This window comes from Myotis davidii, unplaced genomic scaffold (assembly GCF_000327345.1).
Source record: "Myotis davidii unplaced genomic scaffold, ASM32734v1 scaffold308, whole genome shotgun sequence".
In the NCBI taxonomy this organism is placed as follows: domain Eukaryota; kingdom Metazoa; phylum Chordata; class Mammalia; order Chiroptera; family Vespertilionidae; genus Myotis; species Myotis davidii.
The window spans coordinates 454,216-468,702 of NW_006298552.1; the positions used below are offsets into that span (position 1 = coordinate 454,216).

Consider the following 14,487-nt stretch of genomic DNA (forward strand, 5'->3'; position numbering starts at 1 on the left):
CCTGCTCTGAGCCCAACCAGGGGCTGCACCTAGGGATTGGGCCTGCCCTCTGCCACCAGGGAGCAGGCCTGAGCCAGCAGGGCGTTATCTCCCGAGGGGTCCCAGACTGCGAGAGGGCACAGGCCGGGCTGAGGGACCTTCCCTCCCACCTGAGTGCACAAATTTTGTGCACTGGGCCTCTCGTATATACATATGAGACAGCAAAGCATTCATATTTAAAGTTCTTTTTTTAAAAAAATATGTTTTATTAATTTCAGAGAGGAAGGGAGAGAGAGATAGAAACGTCAGTGATGAGAGAGAATCATTGATAGGCTGCCTCCCACATGCTCCCTACTGGGGGTCAAGTGTGCAACCTGGGCATGTGCCCTGACTGGAAATTGAATCATGACCTCATGGTTCATAAGTTGATGTTCAACCACTGAGCCATGCCAGCTGGGCCATATTTAAGCCTCTTGAGCCTGAATTTATCATGTTTGCAACATGCCCTTTATTATGACTCTAACAATGCACAAAAATAAATTATAGATTCTTCCATGCTTAGTGTTTTGCTATGCAATGCCAGGAATTTATGTTTTTAATAAATGAATGTGCTATGAACTTTTTGCTGGGTAAGAAAATAAATAAATCTCTTACTACTTGGGACAGCATAGATGGACCTGGACAATATTATGTTAAGTGAAATAAGCCAAACTGAGAAAGACAAATACCACATGATCTCACTTATTGTGGAGCCTAATGAAAAAAATGAATTAACCAACAAAATAAGACCCAAAGCAGGAATACATGGAGCAGACTAACATACCTCCATGTGGGGTGGGGGATGAGAAGAGATAAATCAAAGAATTGATATACTTACATGCATAGCCCATGGACATGGGCAATAGGGTAGTGAAGACCTGGGGAGGGAGGAGGGGCTGGTAGGAGGGAGAGAAAGGGAAAGAAAATGGGAGATATCTGCAATACTAGCAACATAAAAATATATTTTAAAAAAGAAAATGAATGAAGAAAGATTTACAGAAGGAAGGAGGACCCTTGAACTGGATGTCCTAATAAGAAGAAAACCTTATTATGATTTTATTTGTGATTAAGGAGTTACTATGTTTTTCCTAAAGAGGCAGGTTTGAATTGTTCATTGCAGAGATTTGATGACAGCAGAATCAAAAGTTCCTGTTGCTGAGGAGGCATTAAGAAAAACATATCTCTTAACTTCCTCAGGAGTTTAAGAAACTCTTGAACAAAGGCATCAGAAGAAAAGTTATATGCACAGTACATAAAGCCAATCAAAGAAATGACCAATGTCTTTTTTGAGAGATAGTTTCTAAAAATTTAAAGTATGTCAATTATTAGGTGTGGTGGGGGAGAGAGTTTAAACAATGGCAGAGACCACAAGACCTCATATGTATTTTATTGTGTTGTTTTTTATTGATTTTCCTAGAAGGTGGTGACAATTAGTTTAGAAGCAATAATGGGGAGCATCGTTTGAGGCAGGGTGGGGGTTTGACAAGGAAAAGGTGTTTTAGGGAAGAAGTAGTTTTTAGTCATGAGAGAAGGAATAGGAATTTGTTTTTTATTAGTGCATGATTAACTCACTGAAAGAGTAGTATAAATTATTGTAAGCAGAGAATATTGGGAGGTAGTGGATGAACAAAGGTCATGATTGAGATACAGGATAGTTGGAAATATTTGGCCTAGGAATTAAGTTTTGAGCACTGCTTTATTAAAACATGAATAAGAGGCCTGGCTATCTGGTTTAAAGAGTTTTATTGAGATCATCTGCGTTTTATATTTCTGAGTAACAAATCACAACTAACGTAGTGGCTTAAAACGGCACCTATTAATTAGCTCACATTTCTGTAGGTCAGCAGTCCTGGTGGGCTTGATTGTTCTCTGCTGAAGATCTCATAATATCGGATTCAGAATTTCAACTAGGCTGAAATCTTATCTGGAGTATCTGGGGGAAATTTGCTTCCAAGCTCATTCAAGTTGTTGGTAGAATCTAGTTCCTGGGGTTTTATTACTGAGCGCCCCCTTTCATTACTGGCTCTCAGTCAGGGGGTGCTCTCCTCTTCGAAAGGCCATGGCTCAGTCCTTTTCATGGTGCACCTTCCATCAAAAAAAAACAAACAAGAAAAATACATTAGAGCATCCCCATGCTTACGATCTGTTTGACTGGTCCTTCTCCATCACCAGATGGAGATACTTCTCTGCTTTTAAGAGCTCACATGACCAAATGAAGCCTACCAGATCCTCTTAAGGCCAACTGAGCCACAATTTAATGTAACATAAATTCCAGCGTGATATTTCACCATATTCTCAGTTTCTAGGGTTTAGGGTGTGATATTTTTGGAACATAATTTACAAATTTTGCCTACTATAAGGTCTTTGAGGAAAGTCAGAATTGGACTTGAAGGCTAAATTAGTGCAGCTCATCTACACCCACAGTCTTAACCTGGAGTACACATTTGAATTAATCATTTACTCAGACTTGGGATATTCCCCAGAACAATCCAGTTAGAATTCCCGAGTATGGGGACTAGGGATCAGAACAAAGCTTCCCAGTTACCTTAACCTGATGGTGGCCTCAGCAGTTTCAGATTAACTTAGTACAATATATGTGGTGAAAACAACAGAAACAATTTGAGCTAACTAACAGCAGATATTCTCAGTCTCAGTTGACTCTAATTAATGTTTTCCCAGTGTCTCTTTCTAATTTCAAAGATTCTGAGAGTTCTAATTAAGTTGAATATTTTTGTGCACATTATGGCTCACATTGAACAATGTACATATGCACATAGGAATCGGTCTACAGATGGACATGTAGGTCTTGCCAAATTTGGAAAATCACTTAAAAACATTCAAAACCTGCTGAAGCATTAAATCATTTTCAAAGGTGGCTTATGCAATAGAAATAGCAGATTTCTGAGTGAGACAGTGGATCCACTAAAATACCTATAAAGCACTAGGGATGTTATTTGATATTTTGTAAAGGAGTATATAAGTCTTGATTTAACTGAAAGGTTTTCTACTTAAAATTTTTTTTGGAATTGTGTTTGTCAAGTCAGAGCTTATTTTGTAATAATTCTGAAAAGTTTTAAATTATTTCCTAAATTTGAATTAAACCTATCTAATTACGCAGAGATAAAGCATTTAATATTTGAAAATGACTGATTTCTAAGGAAACATCTAAAACCATCACTAACAATGGCCATAACTTATCAGCATGTAAGCATATTGAATATATTAAGATTATTTGCATCCTTGTTCTATTTGAATTTGGAGGTATGTGCTATATAGCAAATACATAGCTGACTTGTTTAAGTTTTGAAATATTATTCTAAGCTTCTGAAAAAATAAAATAGAATTCAGCTAGTTAAGTTTCAGAAAGCATACACTTTGCCACTTTATTCTACAAACTCCCACAGTGGTAGAGCTAGCTGTTAACAAAACTACAATGTGGAATAAAATGCCTGCAGCCCACATGTAAATGAGAATTATTCATTTAGATTTGGGAGGTGACATTTGAATTAAAGGTATAAAATGTGAGGGGGCAGAGAGTATTTAAGACATTGGCAATATCATGAAGTCTTTTTGAGTAGTTTGAAACACTGAGACTGCATTGTTATCTTTCTTTCAGAAATCTCAAAGGGGTGTTCATTTTCTGCTCCCTTCATTATCTTATCTCTTACCTATTCTTAAAATATCTTAATTTGACTTTTATCTATCCCATAGAAGTATATTCTCTGCATCATTTTTTACTTAATTGAAATTATTGTGCAAAAGTATATAAAATATTGTTGTCAAGTTGTTTTACACAAAAACTGTATGTATTTGCATGTTTACCATAAGCATACAAGGAAATTAAATGCTTACCAGCATTTAAAAAATTATTTCATTATTTAGAGTTACTACTTGGTATCTTTTTTCATGACTTTTCTCATAACACATTGGAAATTTCTTAACATAAAGGGCATTTAAATAAATTACAACAACTAATAACATACCTGGTACAATATTAAAAAATTTTCCATTGTAACTGGAAATAAAATGTATGTTAACTTTTACTACTTCTATTCACAATTTTACTGGAGTATGTAGTCAAGTGTAATAAGGCAAAAAAAAATCATAAAGTTACAAAAGCTAGAAATAAAACTGTATTTATTCACAAGAGACCAAACTATTTACAAACATTATTCTGAAGAAACTCAGGATGCATAGCAGAACTAGTTAGTAAATTTATCAGTCTTATGATAAAAGGTCAACATACAAAAATCAATTGTATTTATTTTATTTCTATGTAAAATGATTAGATATAAAAAAAACACACAAAATATTCACATTATCAAAAACCATAAAAAGAAAAATGTGGGTTAAAATGACCTTCTAAAATATATACCAATGTCCTAATTCTTAGAGACTATGAATGTTACCTTATTTGTAAAAGGGTTTTATAGATGTAAGTGAATTAAGGATCTTAAAACAAGGAGATATTTTGGATTACCTAAATATTACCCAAATCCAGAAGTGTTCTTAGAAGAGAAGCAAAGAGGAAATGTGAAAGTGGAATAGACTGGAGAGATGTTGCCACAAGCCAAAGAATGATAACAGCAAACAGAAACTGGAAGAGGCAAGAAATGGAATCTTTCCTAGAGTCTCCAGAGAAAGTGCAGGCCTGCAGATAGCTTAATTTAGACTTCCCACCTTCAGAGATGTGAAAGAAAATGCTCTCACATTAAGATAACAAATTTATAATAACTTCTTACAGTAGTTATAGGAAACTAATATCATAAGTAATAATTTTAGAAAATGGATATAACATAATATTGAAAACTATAAAATATTGCTATAGAAAATTGAAGAATTAAGGAAAATAACATATTGAAATATTTAAAATTGATGTTATCATTATCCCCAAATAGATCTACAGATTTAATCAACTCTAATAAAAATCCCCAAGGGCTTTTTACATATTTATTTTATAATGTATATGAAAATTGATATAGAATTCTGTTTGTTTTTTTATCGTTTGGTTCACTTTAAATATATCATCTCACTGCCTTCTGCCCTCCAAGGTTTCTGCAAAATAGCAACTGATATTCTTATGAGAATCACTGTACATGATAAATTGCTTTTCTCTTATTACTTTCAAAATTCTCTCTTTGTCTATGTGTGTCAATAGTTTGATTATAATTCATTTTAATGTGGTTCTCTGACATTTTTCTTTTTATAATTTCTGGAGCTTCTTTTATTTGAAAATCCACGTATATTCTCATATTTAATTAATTAATTAATTATAATTATATACCTTAATTATGTAATATCCTATACAATAAAGAGGTAATATGCAAATTGACCCTCACATCCTCACGTCATCACAAGATGGCCACATGGTAGAAGGGCGACAATTAGAGGCAATCAGGCAGGCAGGCAGGTGAGTGGTTAGGAGCCAACAGTTCCGGATTGTGAGAGGGATCCTAGATTGGAGAGGGTGCAGGCTGAGCTAAGAGACAAACCCACAGTGCACAAATTTCATGCACCAGGCCTCTAGTAATTATATATATTAATATCTTAAATAATCTGCCTCTTTCTTTCGTCACTTTCTAAGACTCTTATAATGTGTATATTTAGTCCAATTTATGATATCCCAAAAGATCCTTAGGTTTTGTTCACTTTTCTTTAATCTTTTTTTATTTCTGTTCTAAAAACTCAATAATTTTAAATGTCTTCAAATGCACTGATTAATTTTTCTGCATGTTTAAACTTGTTGAATACCTGCATACCTATAGTGCTTTTTAAAAAAATATATTTTACTGATTTTTTACAGAGAGGAAGGGATAGGGATAGAGTTAGAAACATCAATGAGAGAGAAACATCAATCAGCTGCCTCCTGCACACCCCCCACTAGGGATGTTCCCACAACCAAGGTACATGCCTCTGACCAGAATCAAACCTGGGACCCTTCAGTCCACAGGCTGACGCTCTATCCACTGAGCCAAACCTGTCAGGGCCCTATAGTGCTTTTTAAAGTTCAATTGTTATATTTTTCAACTCCAGAATTTTTCTTTGGCTCCTTTTTAATTTTTTTTCCTCTCTTTGCTGAAATTTATCCATACACTGTTCTCCTGATTTTCTTTAGTTCTTTGTCTATGTTTTTTGTTGTTGTTGTTTGTTTTAGCTATTTGAACATATTCAAGACAGAAGTTTTAAAGTCTTTGTCTGGTTAGTCCAATGTCTGTATGTCCTCAGGGACAGATTCTGCAGATTGATTTTGTCCTTTGAATGTACCATATTTTCCTGAGATTTTGTATGCCTTCATAATTGGGCATTTGTGTGCCAGGTGGGTATAGAAATAAAAAGTACAAATGCTTTGTAAAGTGTACGATTTTCTAGCCACTATGCTCTACAGCTAAAACTAATACAATATAATATTGAATGTAAATTATAATTGAAAAATATAGGCATGAACAAAAGCCAACTTTCCCTGTTTTTGCAGACTGGTTTTGTATGGGAAAATACTCATTATTTGGGTATTCCTTAATCCTGGGGATCAGCCTCAGGTAAAGACTTAAGGTATTTCAGTTCTTCTCTGATCATGCATCTTGTCCAGGCCTTTGTGTGTCTTTTGATTCCCTGGGTACGCAGCTGCTTTTGAATGTTTAACTTTCCCACAGATTCTCCTCAGTGCCTTATTATCTACTGCATAACTCCACCTGGAATCACTTTCCTAGTCTGCAGCTTTCTCAGCAGCACTACTGCTTCTCCTTGCCTGACATTCAAGTTATACAATTGCCTCAACCTCTTGCCTGAGCTCCAAGTTAGATATCAATCCTTCAGATAGCCCCAGACAGATTGGAATATTATAAATAAGGTTGTGTTTTTTTTTTAAACATTTCCATTTAAAAGAGAGTTGGGAATTTAGCTATTGTCTCCTCTAGAACAAAACTGCACTGTACTGAGAAGAGGAGGGTGAATAAAAATGACATACATTTCCTATTTGTTGAACGTGGCTTTTTCTTGAGTGGGTGTTCTCTTTACTGCTCTAGACCTTTCACTGTTTTACAGAGCTCTTATAAGGTTATTTTAGCCAGTCTCTAATTTAGTAGTTTTTATTGGTTTTGCTTTTTAAAATATTTTGGTTTTTTTTAAATGTTAATGAGGGTTTGGAGCTTTCTAATAACAATGTTACTGATATAATTCTGAAAATTGTATTTTTAATATTTTATGTTTAACCTAGGACTTCTTTAATGACTTTTTTTCTCAGCAAATGTTAAAAAGTATTTAAATGAATTAAATTACCATCACTTATTTAGTATGTATCAGGACCTGTTGATACATTATCATTTTTAATTTCCTATTGTAAAATGAAAAAATAATGGAGGTGCAAATAGTTAAAGCAATTTTTTTCCTAGCATTAATTTTTTGTTACTAACTGTAGTACTGAATTATTCTTAAATATTTCATAGGATTTTGTAATAATATTATGATTCTTGAAATGAATTAAGTTCAATGCATAAGATATTGCAATTGTTCAATAATTTTAAATTGATGTTGTTATATTTATATGGTATATAATAAATAATCCAGATTTTAATATCACTTTCACACCCAATTATGCTTTTACTATACTATATTTTGAGCCAATATTTCATATAATGTTGAGAAACTTAATATTAGTCTATGTAATAATAAAAATTAATGTAGATTTGGCAGTCATGTTGATGTAAATACTGGTAAATATAGACCTCATTTTTTTATTCCCATGTCTATGGCATTATAAAAAAATACAATGAAAGAAGATTCAAAAGCACATTTTTTTTTTCTGGTTGGGGGGACTGAAAAGAAGAACAAGGGTAAAAATTTCTTCAGAATATTATGTTTACTACAGATTTATTTTCTGAAAATACTCTAGCTATGGGAAAAATGTGATGATTGTCGTTTTAATTTTTCATAAGCCACATATTTTTTTTCTTTCAAGTAAGCTATATATATATTTTGTCATACAGAAAAGAATGTTAAATTGTATTGTTAAATTTTTCATGAATTTACTCCATGCTTTTTTATACTCTCTGTGACATTTAAAATGCCACAAACTTTTTAAAAAGGTAAAACAAAGACAAGTATAAATATGTTTAATATATACACTCTTCAAATGCAAATAGACTTTGCATAACTGGGCAAAATTTACTGTAGCATATTTTGAATTTTTAAAATTAGATATTTTCTACATTCTAGACATGTAAATATTTAAATCTAAAAAACACACAACCATCAAATTTTTAAATGTTGCTTTTATGTGCAATACTACACATTTGGCACTTAAAATTAAAATAGGTATGATTCAAATGAATTAAGTTCTAATTAATGTGTATAGTATCTCTACCATTTTCAATATAAAACATTTGTTAAATAAATGGTTGGTTAAAATTTTTCAGCTAAACAGAGAACACCATTTTTTTTTTTATCTTGGCTAGACTTCATGACTGTTACTAAAATTAATTCAGAATTCTAAATTAAATTATTTATGAAACTGAGTCATAAAGATTTCTTTTGTTAGATGGCAGAGAAAAGGAGTTGTTCATTACAGGGGAGTGGAAGAATGGGCAGTAACTATTAAGAGTTTGAAGTGTAATTTAAGATTATAGTACAATTCTCTCTGGCGCAAAAAATTTAAGTAACTCCCTTAAGTTGTCATCAAATACAGTGGGGCCTTGACTTACAAGTGTCCCGACAAACGAGTTTTTTGAGATACTAGCTGTCTCTTGGCCGATTTTTGCATTGAATTGACAGAGTAATTTGAGTTAACGAGCTCCTTAACCAGCTCCTTAATGAGCTCGGTCTCAGAATGAATTAAACTCCTAAGTCAAGGCCCCACTGTACTAGATTTCAGAACATGAATGCCCCAATAAACATTTCATTTTTCCACCAATATAGTCTGTCTTCAAGTGATATGTTTCCTCTTACTTCTGCCAATATTTTTTTTCTGGGATTATCATGAAATAAATGTATTTGATATCCATATAAATATTATAAGATTAACAAATTTAATGAAAAAAATTAACTGACAAACAAAATAGACCCAGAGACATGGAAGCATGCAACAGATGAGGATTCTCAGAGGGAAGGGGTTGGGGTGAGATCAACCAAAAAGCTTGCATGCATATATGCAAAACCCATGGACACAGACAGTAGTGGGTTGAAGGCCTGGGTAGGTGACAGCAGTGGGGAGGAGTGGGAGTCAATGGGGGAAAAAGAGGGGCATCTGTAATACTTTTAATAATAAAGATAAATTTTAAAAGAAAGATTAACAAATCAGTCCTGGCAAGGTTGTTCTGTTTGTTGGAGAGTCATCCCATACATCAAAAGGTTTTGGGCTCCATTCCCAGTCAGGGCACATACTTAGGTTGTGGGTTTCTTACCTGAGCAGGGTATGTACAGGAGGCATTGCCTCCTATTGATATCACTCTCTTCTCTCTCTCTCTCTCTCTCTCTCTCTCTCTCTCTCAATCAATCAATAAACATATCATCCAGTGAGAATTTTAAAAAGAAAATGATAAAGATTAACAAATCATCAGATTTACTTTTTTGGCCTTTCATTCTCTTTTAAATCCAGCCCAAGAGTACTTTGTCTTTATCTCTCTATTAAATCTACATATGTCAAGGTTATGAACTATCCCTAGGTGAACTGATTAATTTCTCATTTTTATTTCAACATCTTTCTTGCTTTTCAGTGGTATTTGACACAACTGATCACTACTGCTTTCTTTAAATGCTATTTCACTTGGCTTCCAGTACACCTACTCTGCTAGATTTCCTTTTATTTTATAGACCAGTGTTTATGTTTCTAATTTTCTGAATCTTTATCCGTGTCTCAAATGCTGAATGTTAGAATATTCCATGGCTTAGTCTTTCTACCACTTGTCTTCTTCATTATAGTCTATAAAAGTATTCACTTCAAGTTCCCTGACTTCAAGTAGCATGTATTCACTAATTCCCAAATCCTTTCCTCACCCCTCAGTTACCAGTTTTAGGTGTGTTTTTGTAATCACCTGTGAAGCGTAGCTCATACCAATAATACAGATCGCTCTATTTTAAAATATAACTTGAAGTAACCACTATGACTATAACTGTAATCCTTGTACAAGTCCTCAACTTCTTTATCTAAACTATTTCAATATCTTCTTTACTAGTCTCCTTGCTCACACTAATAACTCTATGTAGCCTTCTCCATAGATTAGCTAGAATATTATTAATCAGTAAAACAGATTGCATTCTTTGTTTGTTTATTAATTTAATGTTCTAAAGTGGGTTTTAAAAAATTAGAACAAAATTCAAAGTACTATGAGGCCCGCCCTGCCGGTGTGGCTAAGTTGTTGAGTATGGACCTGTGAACCAGGAAGTCTCAGTTCAATTCCAGCCAAAGCACATGCTGGGGTTGTGGGCTTGATCCCCACTAGGGGACCTGCAGGAGGCAGCTGATCAATTATTCTCTCATCTTTGATGCTTCTATCTCTCTCTCCCTATCCCTTCTCTGAAATCAATAGAAATATATTATAAAAGATCTATGAGGCCCTATATGATATGGCCTGTATTAGTTTCCTATTACCGTTGTTACAAAGTAACACAAATTTATTAGCTTAAAACAATAAAAAAATTATCATATAGTGCTGGAGATTAGAAGTTCAAAATGGGTTTCACTGGTCTAATATCAAGGTGTCTAGAGAACTATTTGTGTGTATGTGTAAGTGTGTTTAATTTTTTTTAATTTAAATTATTTATTGTTGAAGGCATTACATATGTCTCATTTTCCCCCCATTGACCTCTCCAAGCCATTCCCTCCCTCTGCCCCCCACACATGCTTTCACCAACCTACTGTCCATGTCCTACTGCTCACATGCATGCACACATTATTTCTTAAGGAGGCTCTAGGGGAGAATCTGCATCCTTGCCTTTTCCAGTTTCTCTTGGCTGCCCTCATGCCTTGGCTTCTATCTTCAAAGCCAGAAATGGCCAGTGACTCTTTCTCACTTTGCATCTGATACTGACTCTTCCGCCTCCCTCTTTTACTTACAAGGGCCTTTGTGATTACACGGGCCTACCCCGATCACCCAGAATAATGTCCTCATCTCAAAGTTTGCTGATGAGCAACCTTAATTCCATCTGCAATCTTAATTCCCCTTTGCCATGTAACATGTCATATTCACAGGTTCCAGGAATTAGGATATGCACATTTTTATGGGACCATTATTCTGCCTGGCACATGGCCCTTGGATACATTTTTTACCTCTTATTCTAAAATTCTCTTTCCTTTATTTTATGCAGTCATACTAATGACCTTGATCTTCTTCGAACATGCTTTTTGTTCCCAAACCAGAGAATAGAAAGTTCTGATTCTTTTTACTTGGAATAGTCTTCTTACAGGATTTGAAAGGACTTTCTTCTTTCATTCAGATTCTGCCCAAATTTACATCTCAAGTTTTCCTCAATCATCCTGTTTATAATTCTCTTCTGCCCCTTTAATCTTTTCCCAGTTAACCTTTCTTATTAGCTAGCCTGTATCGAATAGTGCATATCATTACATTGTGTTTTTATATGGTACTGTGTGTGTGTGTCTCTGTATGTGTATATATGTAAATTTCTCTGAGTCTCAAATTAGAATGTAAAATAATTGGGAGTAAGAAATAGTTCTTCATTATATATTCAACATATTTTTTAGTAATTGAATCAATGTTTGTTTATGGTAGGTGCTTCATAAACCTTTATGGAATAAACACATGTATGTAAAGAATACTTTGAATTACAAACTATCATCTGTTAATTCATTTAATCTATTATTAACCTTTCAGTAAACAAAAATTCAAAGAGAAAGTATGACAAGCTTACTGAAGCACTAGAACTAGGAAACTAATACTTTGAATTATTGTTCAAATTTACATCAATTTACCTCTGAGATATGATTCAATTTCTTTACTTTTGGTATCTTAGAAAATGTTAAATATAATTAATACATATTATAATGGAAACATTGATAATGGTGATTCATTTTTGTGTGAGAGACTCTCACTCTCATTTTGTTGTTCAAAAGATATAACAATCAATATATAGTATTTTATATTAAACTAGAGGCCCAGTGCACAAAATTTGTGCCCAGGTAGGGTCCCTAGGCCTGGCTGGCAATCAGGTCTGATCAGGTTCCCTACCTCCCTACCTCCTTGCTCCCTGCCTCCTCCTTCCCTTGCCACCTGCAGGCTGCCACCGCGCAGTATCCCCTGCCTCCTCCTTCCTTCCCTCCCTCAGCGTCCTGCTGCCGCCACTAGTCACCTGCCATGTTCCGCATCACCCCCTGATGGTCAGTACCTGTCATAGCGAGCAATTGAACTCCCAGTCTCCTGGTTGAATTCCTGAGGGGACACTTTGCATATTAGCTATATATATATATTTATTGGGGTGACATTGGTTAATAATATTATATAAGTTTCATGTGTTCATTTCTATGGTACACTGTGTGCCCACTACCCAAAGTCAAATCATCTTCTGTCACAAATATATGGTAATGAAATATAATATTAAAACAAAAAACAACAACTTAGAAGTCAAGAAGAAAAACATTAAGAAATTACAAATAAAATTAAAAAAATAGTATCATAGTCAAGATCTGTGAAAATAACTTTAGTTCAGAGAAATCACAGGTAAATCAAAACTAGAGAAAGACCTGAAGAACTGGAAGTTAGGATATTAACATCTGCCTATGAATAAGGAAGAAGTACTTTATCTTTTGGAACACATTCTGAATCTGTGTTATCATATCAAGACAGTAGCTACAAAAAAGCTATTGCATCAGCAAAATGAAATTCTGAACTTGTTTTATCCTTGAAACCTGCTGACCATTCAGGATCATAAGTAAAGGACACTGAGATATCAGAGCCCTAATCACTCATCGTGCTTGATAATGAATTCTAAATACATATAACCTAAAAGGTACAGGTACAGGAACTCCAAATGAGTTTACATGACATGTAGTGAATTTGTAAAACTGTAAATCCTTGCTAAGTGCAAAAGTAAACTCAGGGATTTGGTATTAAAACAAAAACATGACAATAAACTTGAACTCAAAAGTAAAAACAAAACAAAGAAAAAGAACAGCATAGGGTACAGAGTCAGGTTATTCCAGAAACAAAAAGTGTACTTTAATAGAAAAATGAATAATGGAAACTTTAAAGTCCTTAAAATAAGTATATTCAAAATATTCATATGCATTAACCATAATTCAAGAATAGATAATGAGAAGTAATCTAAATTTTGAAGAAATATATTTGAATAAGAGCAAAATTTCAAAAGTTGAAAACATACTCACTAAAATGAGAATTCCAAGAAAATGCCAAAGTGGTAAGTATCAGAAATCTGTTTCCCACTAGACAACAATTGCACTGGCCAAATGTCTCTGATATAACTGTTTTGGAACTTTGGGGTCTAATGAATATTTGAAATTTCCAGGGGGAATGGACAGTAATAGGAGTTAATTTCATCAATTTAAACTTCCAGCCTAGTGGCTGTTACCCACAGCCCACCTCCAGGTAGGCAGCTGTGTGCTGGTTGCTGGACCAACTAGTACATAGCTTGCAATTGCCAAGGTAGACAAAAAGGAACTTGTCCTACACATATAAAGGATCAGTGGTCTCATCACTAAATGATGCTTTTGATTGCAGAAGTGCAGAAAAGAAGTCCAGCAGCCATTATTGTTGTTCCTTCAGGGATTGTTACAAGCCCTTCCTCCTCTGGTTAATGTGCCTCACAAAGAGAATTTAAAGGGTCAGTGTCCATTTTCCCAAATCCATTCATTTTCTTCTTGTTCCCTTTTAGGAGGTAGGGATTCCAAAATATCTTCATATACTGAAGAAATCAGAGAGTGACTATACACGCCCAGGGAAAGGTACAGCTCAGAAAATACCTGATATGACCTTAAGTTTACACCTCTGGTTGATTCTTGGACTAGAGACAGACTACAATAATAAAAAATATAATAAAAATAAATAACAAATAAAAACAGCAAACCCTGGAGTAGTTACATCATTAGGTTTAAATGTCCAGTTTTTTACAACAAAAAGAGATAAAAAAGCATACAAAAAATAGGAAAGTATGGTCCATTTAGGGAAATAAACAAAAAGAAACTGTCCCTCATATAGACTTGATGACAGATCTTTAGACAAAAAGCTTTGTCTTAACAATGTTAAGATGAAAGTCATTAATCATCTGAGAGATGCAAATCAAAACAACGATGAGTTCTATCTCACCCCTGTCACAATGGCTGTCATCAGCAAATCAACAAACAACAAGTGCTGGAGAGGATACGAAGGAAAAGAAACTCTCTTTCACTGCTGGTGGGAATGCAGACTGGTGCAGCCACTATGGAAAACAGTATGGAGTTTCCTCAAAAAATTAAATGTGGAACTGCTATTTGACCCAGGGATCCCACTTCTAGGAACATATCCCAAG

At 34.3% G+C, this 14,487-nt stretch overlaps 1 long non-coding RNA gene across 1 annotated transcript in view; it reads left to right on the forward strand.

Annotated features, from left to right (window-relative positions):
* Positions 1 to 14,487, forward strand: part of LOC102757093 — a 23,113-nt gene that overhangs the window by 410 nt on the left and 8,216 nt on the right. Inside the window, exon 2 of the long non-coding RNA XR_436206.2 lies at positions 10,026 to 10,029. This is a non-coding gene — a long non-coding RNA (uncharacterized LOC102757093). The remainder of the gene's footprint in view (positions 1 to 10,025; positions 10,030 to 14,487) is intronic.